Genomic DNA, 24,597 nt, shown 5'->3' with positions numbered 1-24,597 from the left:
GCAAAAAAGTTTAAAAATCTTGAAATTTTTCAAAAAATTTTTTTACTCAAAACAACCTTAAAAGCCGCAAGATATGTTCTGAACGCCATTTCAGGTTGTTTCGGTGAAATTTATGCTGATTTTTTGAAAATAAGGAGTTGGTGATTTTTGAAAAAATTCATGACCCCGGACCTGCAAAAAACTTGAAAAATCTTGAAACTTTTAAAAAAATTTTTTTTTTACTCGAAACAACCTAAAAAGCCTCAAGATACGTTCTGAACGCCATTTCGGGTCGTTTCGGTGAAATTTATGCTGATTTTTTAAAATAAGGAGTTGGTGATTTTTGAAAAAATTCATGACCCCGGACCTGCAAAAAGTTGAAAAATCCTGAAATCTTTCAAAAAAATTTTTTTAATCAAAACAACCTAAAAAGCCGCAAGATACGTTCTGAACGACATTTCAGGTCGTTTCGGTGAAATTTATGCTGATTTTTTGAAAATAAGGACTTTGTGATTTTTGAAAAAAATCATGACCCCGGACCTGCAAAAAACTTGAAAAATCTTGAAACTTTTAAAAAAATTTTTTTTTTACTCGAAACAACCTAAAAAGCCTCAAGATACGTTCTGAACGCCATTTCGGGTCGTTTCGGTGAAATTTATGCTGATTTTTTAAAATAAGGAGTTGGTGATTTTTGAAAAAATTCATGACCCCGGACCTGCAAAAAGTTGAAAAATCCTGAAATCTTTCAAAAAAATTTTTTTAATCAAAACAACCTAAAAAGCCGCAAGATACGTTCTGAACGACATTTCAGGTCGTTTCGGTGAAATTTATGCTGATTTTTTGAAAATAAGGACTTTGTGATTTTTGAAAAAAATCATGACCCCGGACCTACAAAAAAGTTGAAAAATCTTGAAATTTTTCAAAAAAATTTTTTTACTCAAAACAACCTAAAAAGCCTTAAGATACGTTCTGAACGCCATTTCCGGTCGTTTCTGTGAAATTTATGCTGATTTTTTGAAAAAAGGGAGTTGGTGATTTTTGAAAAAATTCATGACCCCGGACCTGCAAAAAGTTGAAAAATCCTGAAATTTTTCAAAAAAATTTTTTTAATCAAAACAACCTTAAAGGCCTCAAGATACATTCTGAATGCCATTTCGGGTTGTTTCGGTGAAAATTATGCTGATTTTTTGAAAATAAGGAGTTGGTGATTTTTGAAAAATTTTATGACCCCGGACCTGCAAAGAAGTTGAAAAACCTTGAAATTTTTCAAAAAATTTTTTTTACTCGAAACAACCTAAAAAGCCTCAAGATACGTTCTGAACGCCATTTTGGATTGTTTCCATGAAATTTATTCTGATTTTTTGAAAATAAGGAGTTGGTGATTTTTGAAAAATTTCATGACCCCGGACCTGCAAAAAAGTTTAAAAATCTTGAAATTTTTCAAAAAAATTTTTTTACTCAAAACAACCTTAAAAGCCGCAAGATATGTTCTGAACGCCATTTCAGGTTGTTTCGGTGAAATTTATGCTGATTTTTTGAAAATAAGGAGTTGGTGATTTTTGAAAAAATTCATGACCCCGGACCTGCAAAAAACTTCAAAAATCTTGAAACTTTTAAAAAAATTTTTTTTTTTCTCGAAACAACCTAAAAAGCCTTAAGATACGTTCTGAACGCCATTTCGGGTCGTTTCGGTGAAGTTTATGCTGATTTTTTAAAATAAGGAGTTGGTGATTTTTGAAAAAATTCATGACCCCGGACCTGCAAAAAGTTGAAAAACCTTGAAATTTTTCAAAAAATTTTTTTTACTCGAAACAACCTAAAAAGCCTCAAGATACGTTCTGAACGCCATTTTGGATTGTTTCAATGAAATTTATTCTGATTTTTTGAAAATAAGGAGTTGGTGATTTTTGAAAAATTTCATGACCCCGGACCTGCAAAAAAGTTTAAAAATCTTGAAATTTTTCAAAAAAATTTTTTTACTCAAAACAACCTTAAAAGCCGCAAGATATGTTCTGAACGCCATTTCAGGTTGTTTCGGTGAAATTTATGCTGATTTTTTGAAAATAAGGAGTTGGTGATTTTTGAAAAAATTCATGACCCCGGACCTGCAAAAAACTTCAAAAATCTTGAAACTTTTAAAAAAATTTTTTTTTTTCTCGAAACAACCTAAAAAGCCTTAAGATACGTTCTGAACGCCATTTCGGGTCGTTTCGGTGAAGTTTATGCTGATTTTTTAAAATAAGGAGTTGGTGATTTTTGAAAAAATTCATGACCCCGGACCTGCAAAAAGTTGAAAAATCCTGAAATCTTTCAAAAAAATTTTTTTAATCAAAACAACCTAAAAAGCCGCAAGATACGTTCTGAACGACATTTCAGGTCGTTTCGGTGAAATTTATGCTGATTTTTTGAAAATAAGGACTTTGTGATCTTTGAAAAAAATCATGACCCCGGACCTACAAAAAAGTTGAAAAATCTTGAAATTTTTCAAAAAATTTTTTTTACTCGAAACAACCTAAAAAGCCTTAAGATACGTTCTGAACGCCATTTCCGGTCGTTTCTGTGAAATTTATGCTGATTTTTTGAAAAAAGGGAGTTGGTGATTTTTGAAAAAATTCATGACCCCGGACCTGCAAAAAGTTGAAAAATCCTGAAATCTTTCAAAAAAATTTTTTTAATCAAAACAACCTAAAAAGCCGCAAGATACGTTCTGAACGACATTTCAGGTCGTTTCGGTGAAATTTATGCTGATTTTTTGAAAATAAGGACTTTGTGATTTTTGAAAAAAATCATGACCCCGGACCTACAAAAAAGTTGAAAAATCTTGAAATTTTTCAAAAAAATTTTTTTACTCAAAACAACCTAAAAAGCCTTAAGATACGTTCTGAACGCCATTTCCGGTCGTTTCTGTGAAATTTATGCTGATTTTTTGAAAAAAGGGAGTTGGTGATTTTTGAAAAAATTCATGACCCCGGACCTGCAAAAAGTTGAAAAATCCTGAAATTTTTCAAAAAAATTTTTTTAATCAAAACAACCTTAAAGGCCTCAAGATACATTCTGAATGCCATTTCGGGTTGTTTCGGTGAAAATTATGCTGATTTTTTGAAAATAAGGAGTTGGTGATTTTTGAAAAATTTTATGACCCCGGACCTGCAAAGAAGTTGAAAAACCTTGAAATTTTTCAAAAAATTTTTTTTACTCGAAACAACCTAAAAAGCCTCAAGATACGTTCTGAACGCCATTTTGGATTGTTTCAATGAAATTTATTCTGATTTTTTGAAAATAAGGAGTTGGTGATTTTTGAAAAATTTCATGACCCCGGACCTGCAAAAAAGTTTAAAAATCTTGAAATTTTTCAAAAAAATTTTTTTACTCAAAACAACCTTAAAAGCCGCAAGATATGTTCTGAACGCCATTTCAGGTTGTTTCGGTGAAATTTATGCTGATTTTTTGAAAATAAGGAGTTGGTGATTTTTGAAAAAATTCATGACCCCGGACCTGCAAAAAACTTCAAAAATCTTGAAACTTTTAAAAAAATTTTTTTTTTTCTCGAAACAACCTAAAAAGCCTTAAGATACGTTCTGAACGCCATTTCGGGTCGTTTCGGTGAAGTTTATGCTGATTTTTTAAAATAAGGAGTTGGTGATTTTTGAAAAAATTCATGACCCCGGACCTGCAAAAAGTTGAAAAACCTTGAAATTTTTCAAAAAATTTTTTTTACTCGAAACAACCTAAAAAGCCTCAAGATACGTTCTGAACGCCATTTTGGATTGTTTCAATGAAATTTATTCTGATTTTTTGAAAATAAGGAGTTGGTGATTTTTGAAAAATTTCATGACCCCGGACCTGCAAAAAAGTTTAAAAATCTTGAAATTTTTCAAAAAAATTTTTTTACTCAAAACAACCTTAAAAGCCGCAAGATATGTTCTGAACGCCATTTCAGGTTGTTTCGGTGAAATTTATGCTGATTTTTTGAAAATAAGGAGTTGGTGATTTTTGAAAAAATTCATGACCCCGGACCTGCAAAAAAGTTGAAAAATCCTGAAATTTTTTAAAAAAATTTTTTTACTCAAAACAACCTTAAAAGCCGCAAGATATGTTCTGAACGCCATTTCGGTTCGTTTCAGTGAAATTTATCCTGATTTTTTGAAAATAAGGACTTTGTGATTTTTGAAAATTTTCATGACCCCGGACCTGCAAAAAAGTTTAAAAATCTTGAAATTTTTCAAAAAAAATTTTTTTACTCAAAACAACCTTAAAAGCCGCAAGATATGTTCTGAACGCCATTTCAGGTTGTTTCGGTGAAATTTATGCTGATTTTTTGAAAATAAGGAGTTGGTGATTTTTGAAAAAATTCATGACCCTGGACCTGCAAAAAAGTTGAAAAATCTTGAAATTTTTGAAAAAAATTTTTTTACTCAAAACAACCTTAAGAGCCGCAAGATACGTTCTGAATGCAATTTCGGGTTGTTTCGGTGAAATCTATGCTGATTTTTTGAAAATGAGGAGTTGGTGATTTTTGAAAAAATTCATGACCCCGGACCTGCAAAAAAGTTGAAAAATCCTGAAATTTTTTAAAAAAATTTTTTTACTCAAAACAACCTTAAAAGCCGCAAGATATGTTCTGAACGCCATTTCGGTTCGTTTCAGTGAAATTTATCCTGATTTTTTGAAAATAAGGACTTTGTGATTTTTGAAAAATTTCATGACCCCGGACCTGCAAAAAAGTTTAAAAATCTTGAAATTTTTCAAAAAAATTTTTTTACTCAAAACAACCTTTAAAGCCGCAAGATATGTTCTGAACGCCATTTCAGGTTGTTTCGGTGAAATTTATGCTGATTTTTTGAAAATAAGGAGTTGGTGATTTTTGAAAAATTCATGACCCCGGACCTGCAAAAAACTGGAAAAATCTTGAAACTTTTAAAAAAATTTTTTTTTTACTCGAAACAACCTAAAAAGCCTCAAGATACGTTCTGAACGCCATTTCGGGTCGTTTCGGTGAAATTTATGCTGATTTTTTAAAATAAGGAGTTGGTGATTTTTGAAAAAATTCATGACCCCGGACCTGCAAAAAGTTGAAAAATCCTGAAATTTTTCAAAAAAATTTTTTTAATCAAAACAACCTAAAAAGCCGCAAGATACGTTCTGAACGACATTTCAGGTCGTTTCGGTGAAATTTATGCTGATTTTTTGAAAATAAGGACTTTGTGATTTTTGAAAAAAATCATGACCCCGGACCTACAAAAAAGTTGAAAAATCTTGCAATTTTTCAAAAAATTTTTTTTACTCGAAACAACCTAAAAAGCCTTAAGATACGTTCTGAACGCCATTTCCGGTCGTTTCTGTGAAATTTATGCTGATTTTTTGAAAAAAAGGGAGTTGGTGATTTTTGAAAAAATTCATGACCCCGGACCTGCAAAAAGTTGAAAAATCCTGAAATTTTTCAAAAAAATTTTTTTAATCAAAACAACCTTAAAGGCCTCAAGATACATTCTGAATGCCATTTCGGGTTGTTTCGGTGAAAATTATGCTGATTTTTTGAAAATAAGGAGTTGGTGATTTTTGAAAAATTTTATGACCCCGGACCTGCAAAGAAGTTGAAAAACCTTGAAATTTTTCAAAAATTTTTTTTTACTCGAAACAACCTGAAATGCCTCAAGATACGTTCTGAACGCCATTTCGGGTCGTTTTGGTGAAGATTATGCTGATTTTTTGAAAATAAGGAGTTGGTGATTTTTGAAAAATTTCATGACCCCGGACCTGCAAAAAAGTTGAAAAATCCTGAAATTTTTTAAAAAAATTTTTTTACTCAAAACAACCTTAAAAGCCGCAAGATATGTTCTGAACGCCATTTCGGTTCGTTTCAGTGAAATTTATCCTGATTTTTTGAAAATAAGGACTTTGTGATTTTTGAAAAATTTCATGACCCCGGACCTGCAAAAAAGTTTAAAAATCTTGAAATTTTTCAAAAAAATTTTTTTACTCAAAACAACCTTAAAAGCCGCAAGATATGTTCTGAACGCCATTTCAGGTTGTTTCGGTGAAATTTATGCTGATTTTTTGAAAATAAGGAGTTGGTGATTTTTGAAAAAATTCATGACCCTGGACCTGCAAAAAAGTTGAAAAATCTTGAAATTTTTGAAAAAAATTTTTTTACTCAAAACAACCTTAAGAGCCGCAAGATACGTTCTGAATGCAATTTCGGGTTGTTTCGGTGAAATCTATGCTGATTTTTTGAAAATAAGGAGTTGGTGATTTTTGAAAAAATTCATGACCCCGGACCTGCAAAAAAGTTGAAAAATCCTGAAATTTTTTAAAAAAATTTTTTTACTCAAAACAACCTTAAAAGCCGCAAGATATGTTCTGAACGCCATTTCGGTTCGTTTCAGTGAAATTTATCCTGATTTTTTGAAAATAAGGACTTTGTGATTTTTGAAAAATTTCATGACCCCGGACCTGCAAAAAAGTTTAAAAATCTTGAAATTTTTCAAAAAAATTTTTTTACTCAAAACAACCTTTAAAGCCGCAAGATATGTTCTGAACGCCATTTCAGGTTGTTTCGGTGAAATTTATGCTGATTTTTTGAAAATAAGGAGTTGGTGATTTTTGAAAAAATTCATGACCCCGGACCTGCAAAAAAGTTGAAAAATCTTGAAATTTTTCAAAAAATTTTTTTTACTCGAAACAACCTAAAAAGCCTCAAGATACGTTCTGAACGCCATTTCGGGTCGTTTCGGTGAAATTTATGCTGATTTTTTAAAATAAGGAGTTGGTGATTTTTGAAAAAATTCATGACCCCGGACCTGCAAAAAGTTGAAAAATCCTGAAATTTTTCAAAAAAATTTTTTTAATCAAAACAACCTAAAAAGCCGCAAGATACGTTCTGAACGACATTTCAGGTCGTTTCGGTGAAATTTATGCTGATTTTTTGAAAATAAAGACTTTGTGATTTTTGAAAAAAATCATGACCCCGGACCTACAAAAAAGTTGAAAAATCTTGCAATTTTTCAAAAAATTTTTTTTACTCGAAACAACCTAAAAAGCCTTAAGATACGTTCTGAACGCCATTTCCGGTCGTTTCTGTGAAATTTATGCTGATTTTTTAAAAAAAAGGGTTGGTGATTTTTGAAAAAATTCATGACCCCGGACCTGCAAAAAAGTTTAAAAATCTTGAAATTTTTCAAAAAATTTTTTTTACTCAAAACAACCTAAAAAGCCGCAAGATACGTTCTGAACGCCATTTCGGGCCTTTTCGTTGAAATTTATGTTGATTTTAGGAAAATAAGGACTTTGTGATTTTTGAAAAATTCATGACCCCGGACCTGCAAAAAAGTTGAAAAATCTTGAAATTTTTCAAAAAATTTTTTTTACTCAAAACAACCTTAAAAGCCGCAAGATACGTTCTGAACGCCATTTCGGGTTGTTTTGGTGAAATTTATGCTGATTTTTTGAAAATAAGGACTTTGTGATTTTTGAAAAATTTCATGACCCCGGACCTGCAAAAAAGTTGAAAAACCTTGAAATTTTTCAAAAATTTTTTTTTACTCGAAACAACCTAAAATGCCTCAAGATACGTTCTGAACGCCATTTCGGGTCGTTTCGGTGAAATTTATGCTGATTTTTTAAAATAAGGAGTTGGTGATTTTTGAAAAAATTCATGACCCCGGACCTGCAAAAAAGTTTAAAAATCTTGAAATTTTTCAAAAAAATTTTTTTACTCAAAACAACCTAAAAAGCCGCAAGATACGTTCTGAACGCCATTTTCGGGCCTTTTCGTTGAAATTTATGTTGATTTTAGGAAAATAAGGACTTTGTGATTTTTGAAAAATTCATGACCCCGGACCTGCAAAAAAGTTGAAAAATCTTGAAATTTTTCAAAAAAATTTTTTTACTCAAAACAACCTTAAAAGCCGCAAGATACGTTCTGAACGCCATTTCGGGTTGTTTCGGTGAAATTTATGCTGATTTTTTGAAAATAAGGACTTTGTGATTTTTGAAAAATTTCATGACCCCGGACCTGCAAAAAAGTTGAAAAACCTTGAAATTTTTCAAAAAATTTTTTTTACTCGAAACAACCTAAAAAGCCGCAAGATACGTTCTGAACGCCATTTCGGGTTGTTTCGGTGAAATTTATGCTGATTTTTTGAAAATAAGGACTTTGTGATATTTGAAAAATTTCATGACCCCGGACCTGCAAAAAAGTTGAAAAACCTTGAAATTTTTCAAAAATTTTTTTTTACTCGAAACAACCTAAAATGCCTCAAGATACGTTCTGAACGCCATTTCGGGTCGTTTCGGTGAAATTTATCCTGATTTTTTGAAAATAAGGAGTTGGTGATTTTTGAAAAAATTCATGACCCTGGACCTGCAAAAAAGTTGAAAAATCTTGAAATTTTTCAAAAATTTTTTTTTACTCAAAACAACCTAAAAAGCCGCAAGATACGTTCTGAACGCCATTTCGGGTTGTTTCGGTGAAATTTATGCTGATTTTTTGAAAATAAGGACTTTGTGGTTTTTGAAAAAAATCATGACCCCCGACCTGCAAAAAAGTTGAAAAATCTTGAAATTTTTGAAAAAATTTTTTTTACTCAAAACAACCTAAAGAGCCGCAAGATACATTCTGAATGCAATTTCGGGTTGTTTCGGTGAAATCTATGCTGATTTTTTGAAAATAAGGAGTTGGTGATTTTTGAAAAAATTCATGACCCCGGACCTGCAAAAAAGTTGAAAAATCCTGAAATTTTTAAAAAATTTTTTTTTACTCAAAACAACCTAAAAAGCCGCAAGATATGTTCTGAACCCCATTTCGGTTCGTTTCAGTGAAATTTATCCTGATTTTTTGAAAATAAGGACTTTGTGATTTTTGAAAAAAATCATGACCCCCGACCTGCAAAAAAGTTGAAAAATCTTGAAATTTTCCAAAATTTTTTTTTTACTCGAAACAACCTAAAAAGCCGCAAGATACGTTCTGAACGCCATTTCGGGCCTTTTCGTTGAAATTTATGTTGATTTTAGGAAAATAAGGACTTTGTGATTTTTGAAAAATTCATGACCCCGGACCTGCAAAAAAGTTGAAAAATCTTGAAATTTTTCAAAAAAATTTTTTTACTCAAAACAACCTTAAAAGCCGCAAGATACGTTCTGAACGCCATTTCGGGTTGTTTTGGTGAAATTTATGCTGATTTTTTGAAAATAAGGACTTTGTGATTTTTGAAAAATTTCATGACCCCGGACCTGCAAAAAAGTTGAAAAACCTTGAAATTTTTCAAAAATTTTTTTTTACTCGAAACAACCTAAAATGCCTCAAGATACGTTCTGAACGCCATTTCGGGTCGTTTCGGTGAAATTTATGCTGATTTTTTAAAATAAGGAGTTGGTGATTTTTGAAAAAATTCATGACCCCGGACCTGCAAAAAAGTTTAAAAATCTTGAAATTTTTCAAAAAAATTTTTTTACTCAAAACAACCTAAAAAGCCGCAAGATACGTTCTGAACGCCATCTCGGGCCTTTTCGTTGAAATTTATGTTGATTTTAGGAAAATAAGGACTTTGTGATTTTTGAAAAATTCATGACCCCGGACCTGCAAAAAAGTTGAAAAATCTTGAAGTTTTTCAAAAAAATTTTTTTACTCAAAACAACCTTAAAAGCCGCAAGATACGTTCTGAACGCCATTTCGGGTTGTTTCGGTGAAATTTATGCTGATTTTTTGAAAATAAGGACTTTGTGATTTTTGAAAAATTTCATGACCCCGGACCTGCAAAAAAGTTGAAAAACCTTGAAATTTTTCAAAAAATTTTTTTTACTCGAAACAACCTAAAAAGCTGCAAGATACGTTCTGAACGCCATTTCGGGTTGTTTCGGTGAAATTTATGCTGATTTTTTGAAAATAAGGACTTTGTGATATTTGAAAAATTTCATGACCCCGGACCTGCAAAAAAGTTGAAAAACCTTGAAATTTTTCAAAAATTTTTTTTTACTCAAAACAACCTAAAATGCCTCAAGATACGTTCTGAACGCCATTTCGGGTCGTTTCGGTGAAATTTATCCTGATTTTTTGAAAATAAGGAGTTGGTGATTTTTGAAAAAATTCATGACCCTGGACCTGCAAAAAAGTTGAAAAATCTTGAAATTTTTGAAAAATTTTTTTTTACTCAAAACAACCTAAAAAGCCGCAAGATACGTTCTGAACGCCATTTCGGGTTGTTTCGGTGAAATTTATGCTGATTTTTTGAAAATAAGGACTTTGTGGTTTTTGAAAAAAATCATGACCCCCGACCTGCAAAAAAGTTAAAAAATCTTGAAATTTTTGAAAAAATTTTTTTTACTCAAAACAACCTAAAGAGCCGCAAGATACGTTCTGAATGCAATTTCGGGTTGTTTCGGTGAAATCTATGCTGATTTTTTGAAAATAAGGAGTTGGTGATTTTTGAAAAAATTCATGACCCCGGACCTGCAAAAAAGTTGAAAAATCCTGAAATTTTTAAAAAAATTTTTTTTACTCAAAACAACCTAAAAAGCCGCAAGATATGTTCTGAACCCCATTTCGGTTTGTTTCAGTGAAATTTATCCTGATTTTTTGAAAATAAGGACTTTGTGATTTTTGAAAAAAATCATGACCCCCGACCTGCAAAAAAGTTGAAAAATCTTGAAATTTTCCAAAATTTTTTTTTTACTCGAAACAACCTAAAAAGCCGCAAGATACGTTCTGAACGCCATTTCGGGTGGTTTCGGTGAAAATTATGCTGATTTTTTGAAAATAAGGAGTTGGTGATTTTTGAAAAATTTCATGACCCCGGACCTGCAAAAAAGTTGAAAAATCTTGAAATTTTTCAAAAAATTTTTTTTACTCAAAACAACCTTAAAAGCCGCAAGATATGTTCTGAACGCCATTTCGGGTTGTTTCGGTGAAAATTATGCTGATTTTTTGAAAATAAGGAGTTGGTGATTTTTGAAAAATTTTATGACCCCGGACCTGCAAAGAAGTTGAAAAACCTTGAAATTTTTCAAAAATTTTTTTTTACTCGAAACAACCTGAAATGCCTCAAGATACGTTCTGAACGCCATTTCGGGTCGTTTCGGTGAAAATTATGCTGATTTTTTGAAAATAAGGACTTTGTGGTTTTTGAAAAAAATCATGACCCCCGACCTGCAAAAAAGTTAAAAAATCTTGAAATTTTTGAAAAAATTTTTTTTACTCAAAACAACCTAAAGAGCCGCAAGATACGTTCTGAATGCAATTTCGGGTTGTTTCGGTGAAATCTATGCTGATTTTTTGAAAATAAGGAGTTGGTGATTTTTGAAAAAATTCATGACCCTGGACCTGCAAAAAAGTTGAAAAATCCTGAAATTTTTAAAAAAATTTTTTTTACTCAAAACAACCTAAAAAGCCGCAAGATATGTTCTGAACCCCATTTCGGTTCGTTTCAGTGAAATTTATCCTGATTTTTTGAAAATAAGGACTTTGTGATTTTTGAAAAAAATCATGACCCCCGACCTGCAAAAAAGTTGAAAAATCTTGAAATTTTCCAAAATTTTTTTTTTACTCGAAACAACCTAAAAAGCCGCAAGATACGTTCTGAACGCCATTTCGGGTTGTTTCGGTGAAAATTATGCTGATTTTTTGAAAATAAGGAGTTGGTGATTTTTGAAAAATTTCATGACCCCGGACCTGCAAAAAAGTTGAAAAATCTTGAAATTTTTCAAAAAATTTTTTTTACTCAAAACAACCTTAAAAGCCGCAAGATATGTTCTGAACGCCATTTCGGGTTGTTTCGGTGAAAATTATGCTGATTTTTTGAAAATAAGGAGTTGGTGATTTTTGAAAAATTTTATGACCCCGGACCTGCAAAGAAGTTGAAAAACCTTGAAATTTTTCAAAAATTTTTTTTTACTCGAAACAACCTGAAATGCCTCAAGATACGTTCTGAACGCCATTTCGGGTCGTTTCGGTGAAAATTATGCTGATTTTTTGAAAATAAGGAGTTGGTGATTTTTGAAAAATTTCATGACCGCGGACCTGCAAAAAAGTTGAAAAATCTTAAATTTTTCAAAAAAAATTTTTTACTCAAAACAACCTAAAAAGCCGCAAGATATGTTCTGAACGCTATTTCGGGTTGTTTCGGTGAAATTTATGCTGATTTTTTGAAAAAAAGGAGTTGGTGATTTTTGAAAAAATTCATGACCCCGGACCTGCAAAAAAGTTGAAAAATCTTGAAATTTTTGAAAAAATTTTTTTTACTCAAAACAACCTAAAGAGCCGCAAGATACGTTCTGAATGCAATTTCGGGTTGTTTCGGTGAAATCTATCCTGATTTTTTGAAAATAAGGAGTTGGTGATTTTTGAAAAAATTCATGACCCCGGACCTGCAAAAAAGTTGAAAAATCCTGAAATTTTTGAAGAAAATTTTTTTACTCAAAACAACCTAAAAAGCCGCAAGATATGTTCTGAACCCCATTTCGGTTCGTTTCAGTGAAATTTATCCTGATTTTTTGAAAATAAGGACTTTGTGATTTTTGAAAACTTTCATGACCCCGGACCTGCAAAAAAGTTGAAAAACCTTGAAATTTTTCAAAAATTTTTTTTTACTCAAAACAACCTAAAAAGCCGCAAGATACGTTCTGAATGCAATTTCGGGTTGTTTCGGTGAAATCTATGCTGATTTTTTGAAAATAAGGAGTTGGTGATTTTTGAAAAAATTCATGACCCCGGACCTGCAAAAAAGTTAAAAAATCCTGAAATTTTTGAAAAAAATTTTTTTACTCAAAACAACCTAAAAAGCCGCAAGATATGTTCTGAACCCCATTTCGGTTCGTTTCAGTGAAATTTATCCTGATTTTTTGAAAATAAGGACTTTGTGATTTTTGAAAAATTTCATGACCCCGGACCTGCAAAAAAGTTGAAAAACCTTGAAATTTTTCAAAAATTTTTTTTTACTCAAAATAACCTAAAAAGCCGCAAGATACGTTCTGAACGCCATTTCGGGTTGTTTCGGTGAAATTTATGCTGATTTTTTGAAAATAAGGACTTTGTGATTTTTGAAAAAAATCATGACCCCCGACCTGCAAAAAAGTTGAAAAATCTTGAAATTATCCAAAAATTTGTTTTTACTCGAAACAACCTAAAAAGCCGCAAGATACGTTCTGAACGCCATTTCGGGTTGTTTCGGTGAAAATTATGCTGATTTTTTGAAAATAAGGAGTTGGTGATTTTTGAAAAATTTCATGACCCCGGACCTGCAAAAACGTTGAAAAATCTTGAAATTTTTCAAAAAAATTTTTTTACTCAAAACAACCTTAAAAGCCGCAAGATATGTTCTGAACGCCATTTCGGGTTGTTTCGGTGAAAATTATGCTGATTTTTTGAAAATAAGGAGTTGGTGATTTTTGAAAAATTTTATGACCCCGGACCTGAAAAGAAGTTGAAAAACCTTGAAATTTTTCAAAAATTTTTTTTTACTCGAAACAACCGGAAATGCCTCAAGATACGTTCTGAACGCCATTTCGGGTCGTTTCGGTGAAAATTATGCTGATTTTTTGAAAATAAGGAGTTGGTGATTTTTGAAAAAATTCATGACCCCGGACCTGCAAAAAAGTTGAAAAATCTTGAAATTTTTCAAAAAAATTTTTTTACTCAAAACAACCTAAAAAGCCGCAAGATACGTTCTGAACGCCATTTCGGGTCGTTTTGGTGAAATTTATGCTGATTTTTTGAAAACAATGACTTTGTGATTTTTGAAAAAAGTCATGACCCCGGACCTGCAAAAAAGTTGAAAAATCTTGAAATTTTTCAAAAAATTTTTTTTACTCGAAACAACCTAAAAAGCCTCAATATACGTTCTGAACGCCATTTCGGGTCGTTTCGGTGAAATTTATGCTGATTTTTTGAAAATAAGGAGTTGGTGATTTTTGAAAAAATTTATGACCCCGGACCTGCAAAAAAGTTGAAAAATCTTGAAATTTTTCAAAAAAATTTTTTTACTCGAAACAACCTAAAAAGCCGCAAGATACGTTCTGAATGCCAGTTTGGGTTGTTTCGGTGAAAATTATGCTGATTTTTTGAAAAAAAAGGGTTGGTGATTTTTGAAAAAATTCATGACCCCGGACCTGCAAAAAAGTTGAAAAATCTTGAAATTTTTCAAAAAATTTTTTTTACTCGAAACAACCTAAAAAGCCTCAAGATACGTTCTGAACGCCATTTTGGGTAGTTTCGGTGGAATTTATGCTGATTTTTTGAACATAAGGAGTTTGGATATTTTTGAAAAAATTCATGACCCCGGACCAGCAAAAAAGTTGAAAATCTTGAATATTTACAATAAAATATTTTTACTCGAAACAACCTAAAAAGCCGCAAGATACGCTCTGAACGCCATTTCGGGTCGTTTCGGTGAAATTTATGCTGATTTTTTGAAAAAAAGGAGTTGGTGATTTTTGAAAAAATTCATGACCCCGGACCTGCAAAAAAGTTGAAAAATCTTGAAATTTTTCAAAAAAATTTTTTTACTCGAAACAACCTAAAAAGCCTCAATATACGTTCTAAACGCCATTTCGGGTCGTTTCGGTGAAATTTATGCTGATTTTTTGAAAATAAGGAGTTGGTGATTTTTGAAAAAATTCATGACCCCGGACCTGCAAAAAAGTTGAAAAATCTTGAAATTTTTCAAAAAAATTTTTTTAATCGAAACAACATAAAAAGCCGCGAGATACGTTCTGAACGACATTTCGGGTCATTTCGGTGAAACTTATGCTGATTTTTTGAAAATAAGGAGTTTGTGATTTTTGAAAAAAGTCATGACCCCGGACCTACAAAAAAGTTGAAAAACCTTGAAATATTTCAAAAAAATTTTTTTACTCGAAACAATTTAAAAAGCCTCAAGATACGTTCTGAACGCCATTTCGGGTCGTTTCGGTGAAATTTATGCTGATTTTTTGAAAATAAGGAGTTGGTGATTTTTGAAAAAATTCATGACCCCGGACCTGCAAAAAAGTTGAAAAATCTTGAAATTTTTCAAAAAAATTTTTTTACTCGAAACAACATAAAAAGCCGCGAGATACGCTCTGAACGCCATTTCGGGTCGTTTCGGTGAAATTTATGCTGATTTTTTGAAAAAAAGGAGTTGGTGATTTTTGAAAAAATTCATGACCCCGGACCTGCAAAAAAGTTGAAAAATCTTGAAATTTTTCAAAAAAATTTTTTTACTCGAAACAACCTAAAAAGCCTCAATATACGTTCTAAACGCCATTTCGGGTCGTTTCGGTGAAATTTATGCTGATTTTTTGAAAATAAGGAGTTGGTGATTTTTGAAAAAATTCATGACCCCGGACCTGCAAAAAAGTTGAAAAATCTTGAAATTTTTCAAAAAAATTTTTTTAATCGAAACAACATAAAAAGCCGCGAGATACGTTCTGAACGACATTTCGGGTCATTTCGGTGAAACTTATGCTGATTTTTTGAAAATAAGGAGTTTGTGATTTTTGAAAAAAGTCATGACCCCGGACCTACAAAAAAGTTGAAAAACCTTGAAATATTTCAAAAAAATTTTTTTACTCGAAACAATTTAAAAAGCCTCAAGATACGTTCTGAACGCCATTTCGGGTCGTTTCGGTGAAATTTATGCTGATTTTTTGAAAATAAGGAGTTGGTGATTTTTGAAAAAATTCATGACCCCGGACCTGCAAAAAAGTTGAAAAATCTTGAAATTTTTCAAAAAAATTTTTTTACTCGAAACAACATAAAAAGCCGCGAGATACGTTCTGAACGACATTTCGGGTCATTTCGGTGAAACTTATGCTGATTTTTTGAAAATAAGGAGTTTGTGATTTTTGAAAAAAGTCATGACCCCGGACCTACAAAAAAGTTGAAAAACCTTGAAATATTTCAAAAAAATTTTTTTACTCGAAACAATTTAAAAAGCCTCAAGATACGTTCTGAACGCCATTTCGGGTCGTTTCGGTGAAATTTATGCTGATTTTTTGAAAATAAGGAGTTGGTGATTTTTGAAAAAATTCATGACCCCGGACCTGCAAAAAAGTTGAAAAATCTTGAAATTTTTCAAAAATATTTTTTTAATCGAAACAACATAAAAAGCCGCGAGATACGTTCTGAATGACATTTCGGGTCATTTCGGTGAAACTTATGCTGATTTTTTGAATATAAGGAGTTTGTGATTTTTGAAAAAAGTCATGACCCCGGACCTACAAAAAAGTTGAAAAACCTTGAAATATTTCAAAAAAATTTTTTTACTCGAAACAATTTAAAAAGCCTCAAGATACGTTCTGAACGCCATTTCGGGTCGTTTCGGTGAAATTTATGCTGATTTTTTGAAAATAAGGAGTTGGTGATTTTTGAAAAAATTCATGACCCCGGACCTGCAAAAAAGTTGAAAAATCTTGAAATTTTTCAAAAATATTTTTTTACTCGAAACAACATAAAAAGCCGCGAGATACGTTCTGAACGACATTTCGGGTCATTTCGGTGAAACTTATGCTGATTTTTTGAAAATAAGGAGTTTGTGATTTTTGAAAAAAGTCATGACCCCGGACCTACAAAAAAGTTGGAAAACCTTGAAATATTTCAAAAAAATTTTTTTACTCGAAACAATTTAAAAAGCCTCAAGATACGTTCTGAACGCCATTTCGGGTCGTTTCGGTGAAATTTATGCTGATTTTTTGAAAATAAGGAGTTGGTGATTTTTGAAAAAATTCATGACCCTGGACCTGCAAAAAAGTTGAAAAATCTTGCAATTGTTAAAAAAAAATTTTTTACTCGAAACAACCTAAAAAGCCGCAAGATACGTTCTGAACCCCATTTCGGGTCGTTTCGGTGAAATTCATGCTGATTTTTTGAAAAAAAGGAGTTGGTGATATTTGAAAAAATTCATGACCCCGGACCTGCAAAAAAGTTGAAAAATATTGAAATGTTTCAAAAACCTTTTTTCACTCGAAACAACCTAAAAAGCCTCAAGAAACGTTCTGAACGCCATTTCGGGTCGTTTCGGTGAAATTCATGCTGATTTTTTGAAAATAAGGATTTGGTGATTTTTTAAAAAATTCATGACCCCCGGACCTGCAAAAAGTTAAAAATGTTTAAATTTTTTCAAAAAAAAATTTTACGTGAAACAATATAAAGCTTAAAATTTTACCTTTCTGAAATCATTTCTAGACATTTGGTTGAGCCTCCAAGTGGTATCTGAAAATGGTAGGAAAGAGTATTTATAGCATGTTTCACACTGAAACTTGAAAAAATCTCAAAATATGTGAACTTTGTAAAAAAAATATTTCTAGAAATAACATCAAAAGCCTTAATTTATGTTTGGAACACCATTTCGGGTAGTTTCAGTGAATATTATGCACATATTTACAAAATAAGGGCTTATTGAGTTTGAAAAAATTCATGACCCCAGACCTGCAAAAAAGTTGAAAAATCTTGAGATTTTCAAAAAAAAATTTTTACTTGAAACAACCTAAAAAGCCTCAAGATACGTTTTGAACGCCATTTTGGATTGTTTCAGTGAAATTTATTCTGATTTTTTTAAAAAAAGAAGTTGGTGATTTTTGAAAAAATTCATGACCCCCGGACCTGAAAAAGTTAAAAATATTTAAATTTTCTCAAAAAAAATTTTTTTGTGAAACAATATAAAGCTTAAAATTTTACCTTTCTGATATCATTTCTAGATATTTGGTTGAGCCTCCAAGTGGTATCTGAAAATGGTAGGAAAGAGTATTTATAGCATGTTTCACACTGAAACTTGAAAAAACCTGAAAATATGTGAACATTGTAAAAAAATATTTCTAGAAATAACGTCAAAAGCCTTAATTTATGTTCGGAACACCATTTTGGGTAGTTTCAGTGAAAATTATGCACATGTTTACAAAATAAGGACTTAGTGATTTTTGAAGAAATCCAAGATCCCTGACCTGCTAAAAAGTTCAAAAAATTTGAAATTTTTCAAAAAAATTTTTTTACTCGAAACAACCTAAAAAGCCACAAGATACGTTCTGAACGCCATTTCGGGTCTTTTCGGTGAAATTTATGCTGATTTTAGGAAAATAAGGACTTTGTGATTTTTGAAAAGATTCATGACCCCGGACCTACAAAAAATTTGAAAAACCTTGAAATTTTTCAAAAAAATTTTTTACTCGAAACAACCTAAAAACCCTCAAGATGCGTTCTCAACGCCATTTGGGTTGTTTCCATGAAAATTATGCTGATTTTTTGAAAATAAGGAGTTGGTGATTTTTGAAAAAATTCATGACCCCGGACCTGCAAAAAAATCTTGAAATTTCTCAAAAAAAATTTTTTACACAAAACAACCTAAAAAGCCGCAAAATACGTTCTGAACACCATTTCGGGTCGTTTCGGTGAAGTTGATGCTGATTTTAGGAAAATAAGGACTTTGTGATTTTTGAAAAAAGTCATGACCCCGGACCTGCAAAAAAGTTGAAAAATCTTGAAATTTTTCGAAAAATTTTTTACTCGAAACAACCTAAAAAGCCTCAAGATACGTTTCGAACGCCATTTCGGGTCGTTTCGGTTAAATTTATCTTGATTTTTTGAAAATAAGGAGTTGGTGATTTTTGAAAAAATTCATGACCCCAGACCTGCAAAAAAGTTGAAAAATCTTCAAATTTTTCAAAAAAATTTTTTTACTCGAAACAACCTTAAAACCTCAAGATACGTTCTGAACGCCATTTCGGGTCGTTTCGGTTAAATTTATGCTGATTTTTTCAAAATAAGAAGTTGGTGATTTTCGAAAAAATTCCTGACCCCGGACCTGCAAAAAAGTTGAAAAATCTTGAAATTTTTCAAAAAATTTTTTTTACTCGAAACAACCTAAAAAGCCTCAAGATACGTTCTGAACGCCATTTTGGGTAGTTTCGGTGGAATTTATGCTGATTTTTTGAACATAAGGAGTTTGGATATTTTTGAAAAAATTCATGACCCCGGACCAGCAAAAAAGTTGAAAATCTTGAATATTTACAATAAAATATTTTTACTCGAAACAACCTAAAAAGCCGCAAGATACGCTCTGAACGCCATTTCGGGTCGTTTCGGTGAAATTTATGCTGATTTTTTGAAAAAAAGGAGTTGGTGATTTTTGAAAAAATTCATGACCCCGGACCTGCAAAAAAGTTGAAAAATCTTGAAATTTTTCAAAAAAATTTTTTTACTCGAAACAACCTAAAAAGCCTCAATATACGTTCTAAACGCCATTTCGGGTCGTTTCGGTGAAATTTATGCTGATTTTTTGAAAATAAGGAGTTGGTGATTTTTGAAAAAATTCATGACCCCGGACCTGCAAAAAAGTTGAAAAATCTTGAAATTTTTCAAAAAAATTTTTTTAATCGAAACAACATAAAAAGCCGCGAGATACGTTCTGAACGACATTTCGGGTCATTTCGGTGAAACTTATGCTGATTTTTTGAAAATAAGGAGTTTGTGATTTTTGAAAAAAGTCATGACCCCGGACCTACAAAAAAGTTGAAAAACCTTGAAATATTTCAAAAAAATTTTTTTACTCGAAACAATTTAAAAAGCCTCAAGATACGTTCTGAACGCCATTTCGGGTCGTTTCGGTGAAATTTATGCTGATTTTTTGAAAATAAGGAGTTGGTGATTTTTGAAAAAATTCATGACCCCGGACCTGCAAAAAAGTTGAAAAATCTTGAAATTTTTCAAAAATATTTTTTTACTCGAAACAACATAAAAAGCCGCGAGATACGTTCTGAACGACATTTCGGGTCATTTCGGTGAAACTTATGCTGATTTTTTGAAAATAAGGAGTTTGTGATTTTTGAAAAAAGTCATGACCCCGGACCTACAAAAAAGTTGAAAAACCTTGAAATATTTCAAAAAAATTTTTTTACTCGAAACAATTTAAAAAGCCTCAAGATACGTTCTGAACGCCATTTCGGGTCGTTTCGGTGAAATTTATGCTGATTTTTTGAAAATAAGGAGTTGGTGATTTTTGAAAAAATTCATGACCCTGGACCTGCAAAAAAGTTGAAAAATATTGAAATGTTTCAAAAACCTTTTTTCACTCGAAACAACCTAAAAAGCCTCAAGAAACGTTCTGAACGCCATTTCGGGTCGTTTCGGTGAAATTCATGCTGATTTTTTGAAAATAAGGATTTGGTGATTTTTTAAAAAATTCATGACCCCCGGACCTGCAAAAAGTTAAAAATGTTTAAATTTTTTCAAAAAAAAATTTTACGTGAAACAATATAAAGCTTAAAATTTTACCTTTCTGAAATCATTTCTAGACATTTGGTTGAGCCTCCAAGTGGTATCTGAAAATGGTAGGAAAGAGTATTTATAGCATGTTTCACACTGAAACTTGAAAAAATCTCAAAATATGTGAACTTTGTAAAAAAAATATTTCTAGAAATAACATCAAAAGCCTTAATTTATGTTTGGAACACCATTTCGGGTAGTTTCAGTGAATATTATGCACATATTTACAAAATAAGGGCTTATTGAGTTTGAAAAAATTCATGACCCCAGACCTGCAAAAAAGTTGAAAAATCTTGAGATTTTCAAAAAAAAATTTTTACTTGAAACAACCTAAAAAGCCTCAAGATACGTTTTGAACGCCATTTTGGATTGTTTCAGTGAAATTTATTCTGATTTTTTTAAAAAAAGAAGTTGGTGATTTTTGAAAAAATTCATGACCCCCGGACCTGAAAAAGTTAAAAATATTTAAATTTTCTCAAAAAAAATTTTTTTGTGAAACAATATAAAGCTTAAAATTTTACCTTTCTGATATCATTTCTAGATATTTGGTTGAGCCTCCAAGTGGTATCTGAAAATGGTAGGAAAGAGTATTTATAGCATGTTTCACACTGAAACTTGAAAAAACCTGAAAATATGTGAACATTGTAAAAAAATATTTCTAGAAATAACGTCAAAAGCCTTAATTTATGTTCGGAACACCATTTTGGGTAGTTTCAGTGAAAATTATGCACATGTTTACAAAATAAGGACTTAGTGATTTTTGAAGAAATCCAAGATCCCTGACCTGCTAAAAAGTTCAAAAAATTTGAAATTTTTCAAAAATTTTTTTACTCGAAACAGCCTAAAAGCCTTAATGTACGTTCTGAACACCATGTGGCCTCTAATAGGTACACTGGGAAGAAAAACAAGGATCGCAGGCCTCTCGGCACCAATTTTAGTAGGTGTGTGGCTCATGGGGTGACACTGATTGAAAGTGAATCCTTTATCACACACAACCAACACAAAAATTTTTCCAGTGTTTATTATTTATATAGTGTCAAGGGATTGCCTAGATGGTGAAGGCTGTACTTTAAAAATGATTCCACAGAGCAACAAGACAATGTTGCAGATAAAATAGTAATTGTAAATGCAAATGGATGAGGTGGACAATATTGCTAGTTGTGCATCACATCCATGTGCGCCCTGGCACCACTACAGGTGCATGGCACGCAATCACATGCCAGAAACCGAGAGGCCTGATTTGCTTTTATTTGAGATAATAAGTTTGTTTTGTTGGCTAAGAATGAAACTGGCAAGACCTTTTTATTCTGAAATATTTAAAACCTGGCTTCAATGGTAATGCATCCATTAGATACCACAAAGAACTGTTAGAGCAATTGTACAGCAGGACTTCAATAGAATATTCCAATTTGCTGACAATCTTGTATTGATATGCTTGTTTGTACCATGTTATAGAAATAAAAAGTTATCTGAGAAAAAACTCAAGAATCCACTCTTGTGACCCCGGTACCTTGTCAGTTGCTTTCATCAGATATTTCTCAGAGATTGATATTCTTGCAAATCTGATGAAAATCTCAAGTATATATCTTTGATTTTATAAATATATATATCATGTGAAAATATATTTTCAATATATTTCTAAAACCATTAAAATTTAAAATTTAATGATATTCAAAGGCAGCCAGCAGTTTTGGAGAAAGCAGGATGAGGAACCTGTCAGTTAAAAAATGGACCACGGTTCAGCAGCGGGTCAGCAACAGTTGGTCCATATTTTCATTAACCATTTCAAATTCAGAGAAATAAATGCTTTATGGCCAAAAAACAGTAAAATAAATCCACAAAAAAATAGTGAAACCAAACCACACAAAAATAGTCAAACAAACTATTCAATGTAAAAGTAATTTGCCATTTTAGAAAATGTCAGTTGAGAAATTGACCATGATTCAGCAATGCGTCAGCAATTGTCAGACAAAATACTCATAAAACATTTCAAATTGATAAAAAATTTAATGTTTTAGGCTTTAAGGGACAAGGGAATGTGTCTCCAAAAGAAAATTGGTGAAATCAAAACTATTCAATGTAAAATTTATTTGCCATTTTATGGAAAGTCACTTGAGAAATGAACCATGGTTCAGCAATGGGACAGCAATGATCAGGTTTTGAAAAGTACAGACAATTTTGTTTTTCTTTTCTTTTCTTTCTATTCAGGGTAACTTCTTACACAGTCCAGAATTAACATTCTCAAAGAAAAAACAAGTTAAGTTCTTTGCAGGCAAAATCTTATTCATTGATCAACCAATGTCACTAGCCATGGTCAGAACTTGTCAGAATCATGGTTCAACCATGGTAGGACCATTGCAAACTATGGTTAGCCTGTGAACCATGCTTGGGTTTTTGCAGGGGTAAAAGTGTAACCTCAGTGAATATGTTGTCTTTCAAGAATCAAACTGCTAGCCAATGACAAAATTTAGTTATTACAGCTAAATATATACAAAATTGGTAAAACAGACTTTCTTAGTAACTAAAAACATTAATGTAACTGCTGACTTTTAAGCTGCAAGGTAGGTTGTAACATGTGGTAGCTCATTTTCTTACATTGGACATTCTATGTCAACCATTTCCAGCAACATAAAGTTTAGGACCAGTGCATGCTGCAGTATAAGCACATATTTAATGTAAAGAAACGGCCCTCCTAAATTGCTATTCCAATTTTCTCTCTCAATGCAGTAATTATTGGACTGTTAGAAAGAGTTGAAATGTGATGCTGCTTTGCACTGCTAAGTGAGCTGGTTTGAACCTCGCCGCCCGCCTGGCAACCTTAACCACGAATGCCAGCTTGCAGGTTGCATTTAGGGGTTCCCTTTTCATAATCAACCACTGGCATTAAAAATAACATAGTTTGCACAAATGCAAATTTGCCAAAAATAATAAGGTGAGAAAAGAAGTTGGCAACATACCGCAACGAAATTGCTGAGATTTTCTTCATGATGATGCCAGTTCGTGTTGCAACCGCCCTCTTTTGAATTCCTCCCAGAACAGCATTCTTCGTACTTTATAGCAGCTTGCGTTTAAGCTGATTGTAAATAGATGTGTCCAAGATTGGTTGATAAGAACAAGGGAATGAAACTGCAATCTCGACCTTCGTCCATGGCCGAGTCGTGCAATCCAACATGGTGTTCATTCCCGCCGTGTTCGTTGGCTGAAAAGCTGGAACCGAGGCTACAACAACTTTCCCAAGGATTGCGCAGCGTCGCAGGATCGTCGGTAGGGTTCATAGGACCAGAACGGCTGGTATAGAAGGAGGAAAAATTTCAAAGAACGAACAATTTATAGAACATTTTTTGCGTTTTTAACGTCCCAACTTAAAAATTGCAGAGTGGGGGCAAAGCAACAATCTTTTGATTCAACCTTGAACAAAAAAAGTCGTAAACTTAACAAATTTTGTGTTAAACATTTTTTGTGTTTATTTACTATGCTACATTTGGAGGCTTTTGGCCCCAATCTCCACCAAACAGTTATCCCTGGCCTTCGGCGTGTAAATCCGACGTGTAATGCACATTGAGCCAATCCCATCAGCATCAAGACAGCAGCTTCCTTCGTTCCCTTCTGTCATCCACCTTTCAAGACTTATTTCGTGTGAATAAGCACGCTGGAAAGATTTTATGAATAAAGAAATAGTTGACCGGTCTATCTTATCTCTAATAAAGCATGGTAAGAATGAAATGAAAATTCATTGGCCTACGAAAAAAATCTACGTAAAATCTATGTTTTTCTGGCCAGGCACTCAAAAAACTGAAAACCTCTGGTCTAGGGTATTCTCTGCGAGTTCGTGACTGATCTCCATTCAACATTGGTAGTTTGATCTTCGATATTACCCTCTCAAATTTCCAAGCTTCCAAACACTTCGTCACATTAACTATGTCTTCATTTCCGTGAATTTCGTGCTATTTTGAATCTGTATCAAAGACAACATATTGAAAGGCAACAAAATTAGTCACAAACAATTATCACCAAAGCGTTTTTAGATTACGAAAATTTCATTTCATTTATATAATTTCTCTAAAAATCTCAGGGTATTCACTGGATACCTTGAATACCCGGACACTACGCCACTGATGTTGTAAAAGTTTGAGGCAAGCTAAGAAAATTGGCTATAAGGGTTTCTTATCACCCATGTAGGACTTAAGATAGTGCTTTGCGCTGAAAATACCTGCTCGCTCTTAAAAAACGTTACTTTGGCCTGGAACACGTTGGCAAGGGTATTTCATAATCACAAATAATGTCAATAACAATTTTGGGGACAGTATTGCAGTATTTAGACACGGACTGCTTTATTAGGAGTTGTCGAAGTAGGAATAGTATGTTCTGTTGTAATAAAAAAACGCATTTCT

The 24,597-nt window shown here is 32.3% G+C and overlaps 1 protein-coding gene across 2 annotated transcripts in view; it reads right to left on the bottom strand.

The window, feature by feature from the left end:
* The window catches only part of LOC135690462 (cortactin-binding protein 2), a 96,589-nt gene extending 73,091 nt beyond the window's left edge, over positions 1-23,498 (bottom strand). For both annotated transcript variants that reach the window (XM_089112118.1, XM_089112123.1), the window contains exon 1: positions 23,164-23,498. The gene's annotated coding sequence lies outside the window, so the exon portion shown is untranslated. The remainder of the gene's footprint in view (positions 1-23,163) is intronic.
* Between the last annotated feature and the right edge of the window lie 1,099 nt (positions 23,499-24,597).

This window comes from Rhopilema esculentum, chromosome 3 (assembly GCF_057945365.1).
Source record: "Rhopilema esculentum isolate cy_ngs chromosome 3, ASM5794536v1, whole genome shotgun sequence".
Classification (NCBI taxonomy): domain Eukaryota; kingdom Metazoa; phylum Cnidaria; class Scyphozoa; order Rhizostomeae; family Rhizostomatidae; genus Rhopilema; species Rhopilema esculentum.
This window is presented reverse-complemented; position numbering and strand designations above follow the sequence as displayed.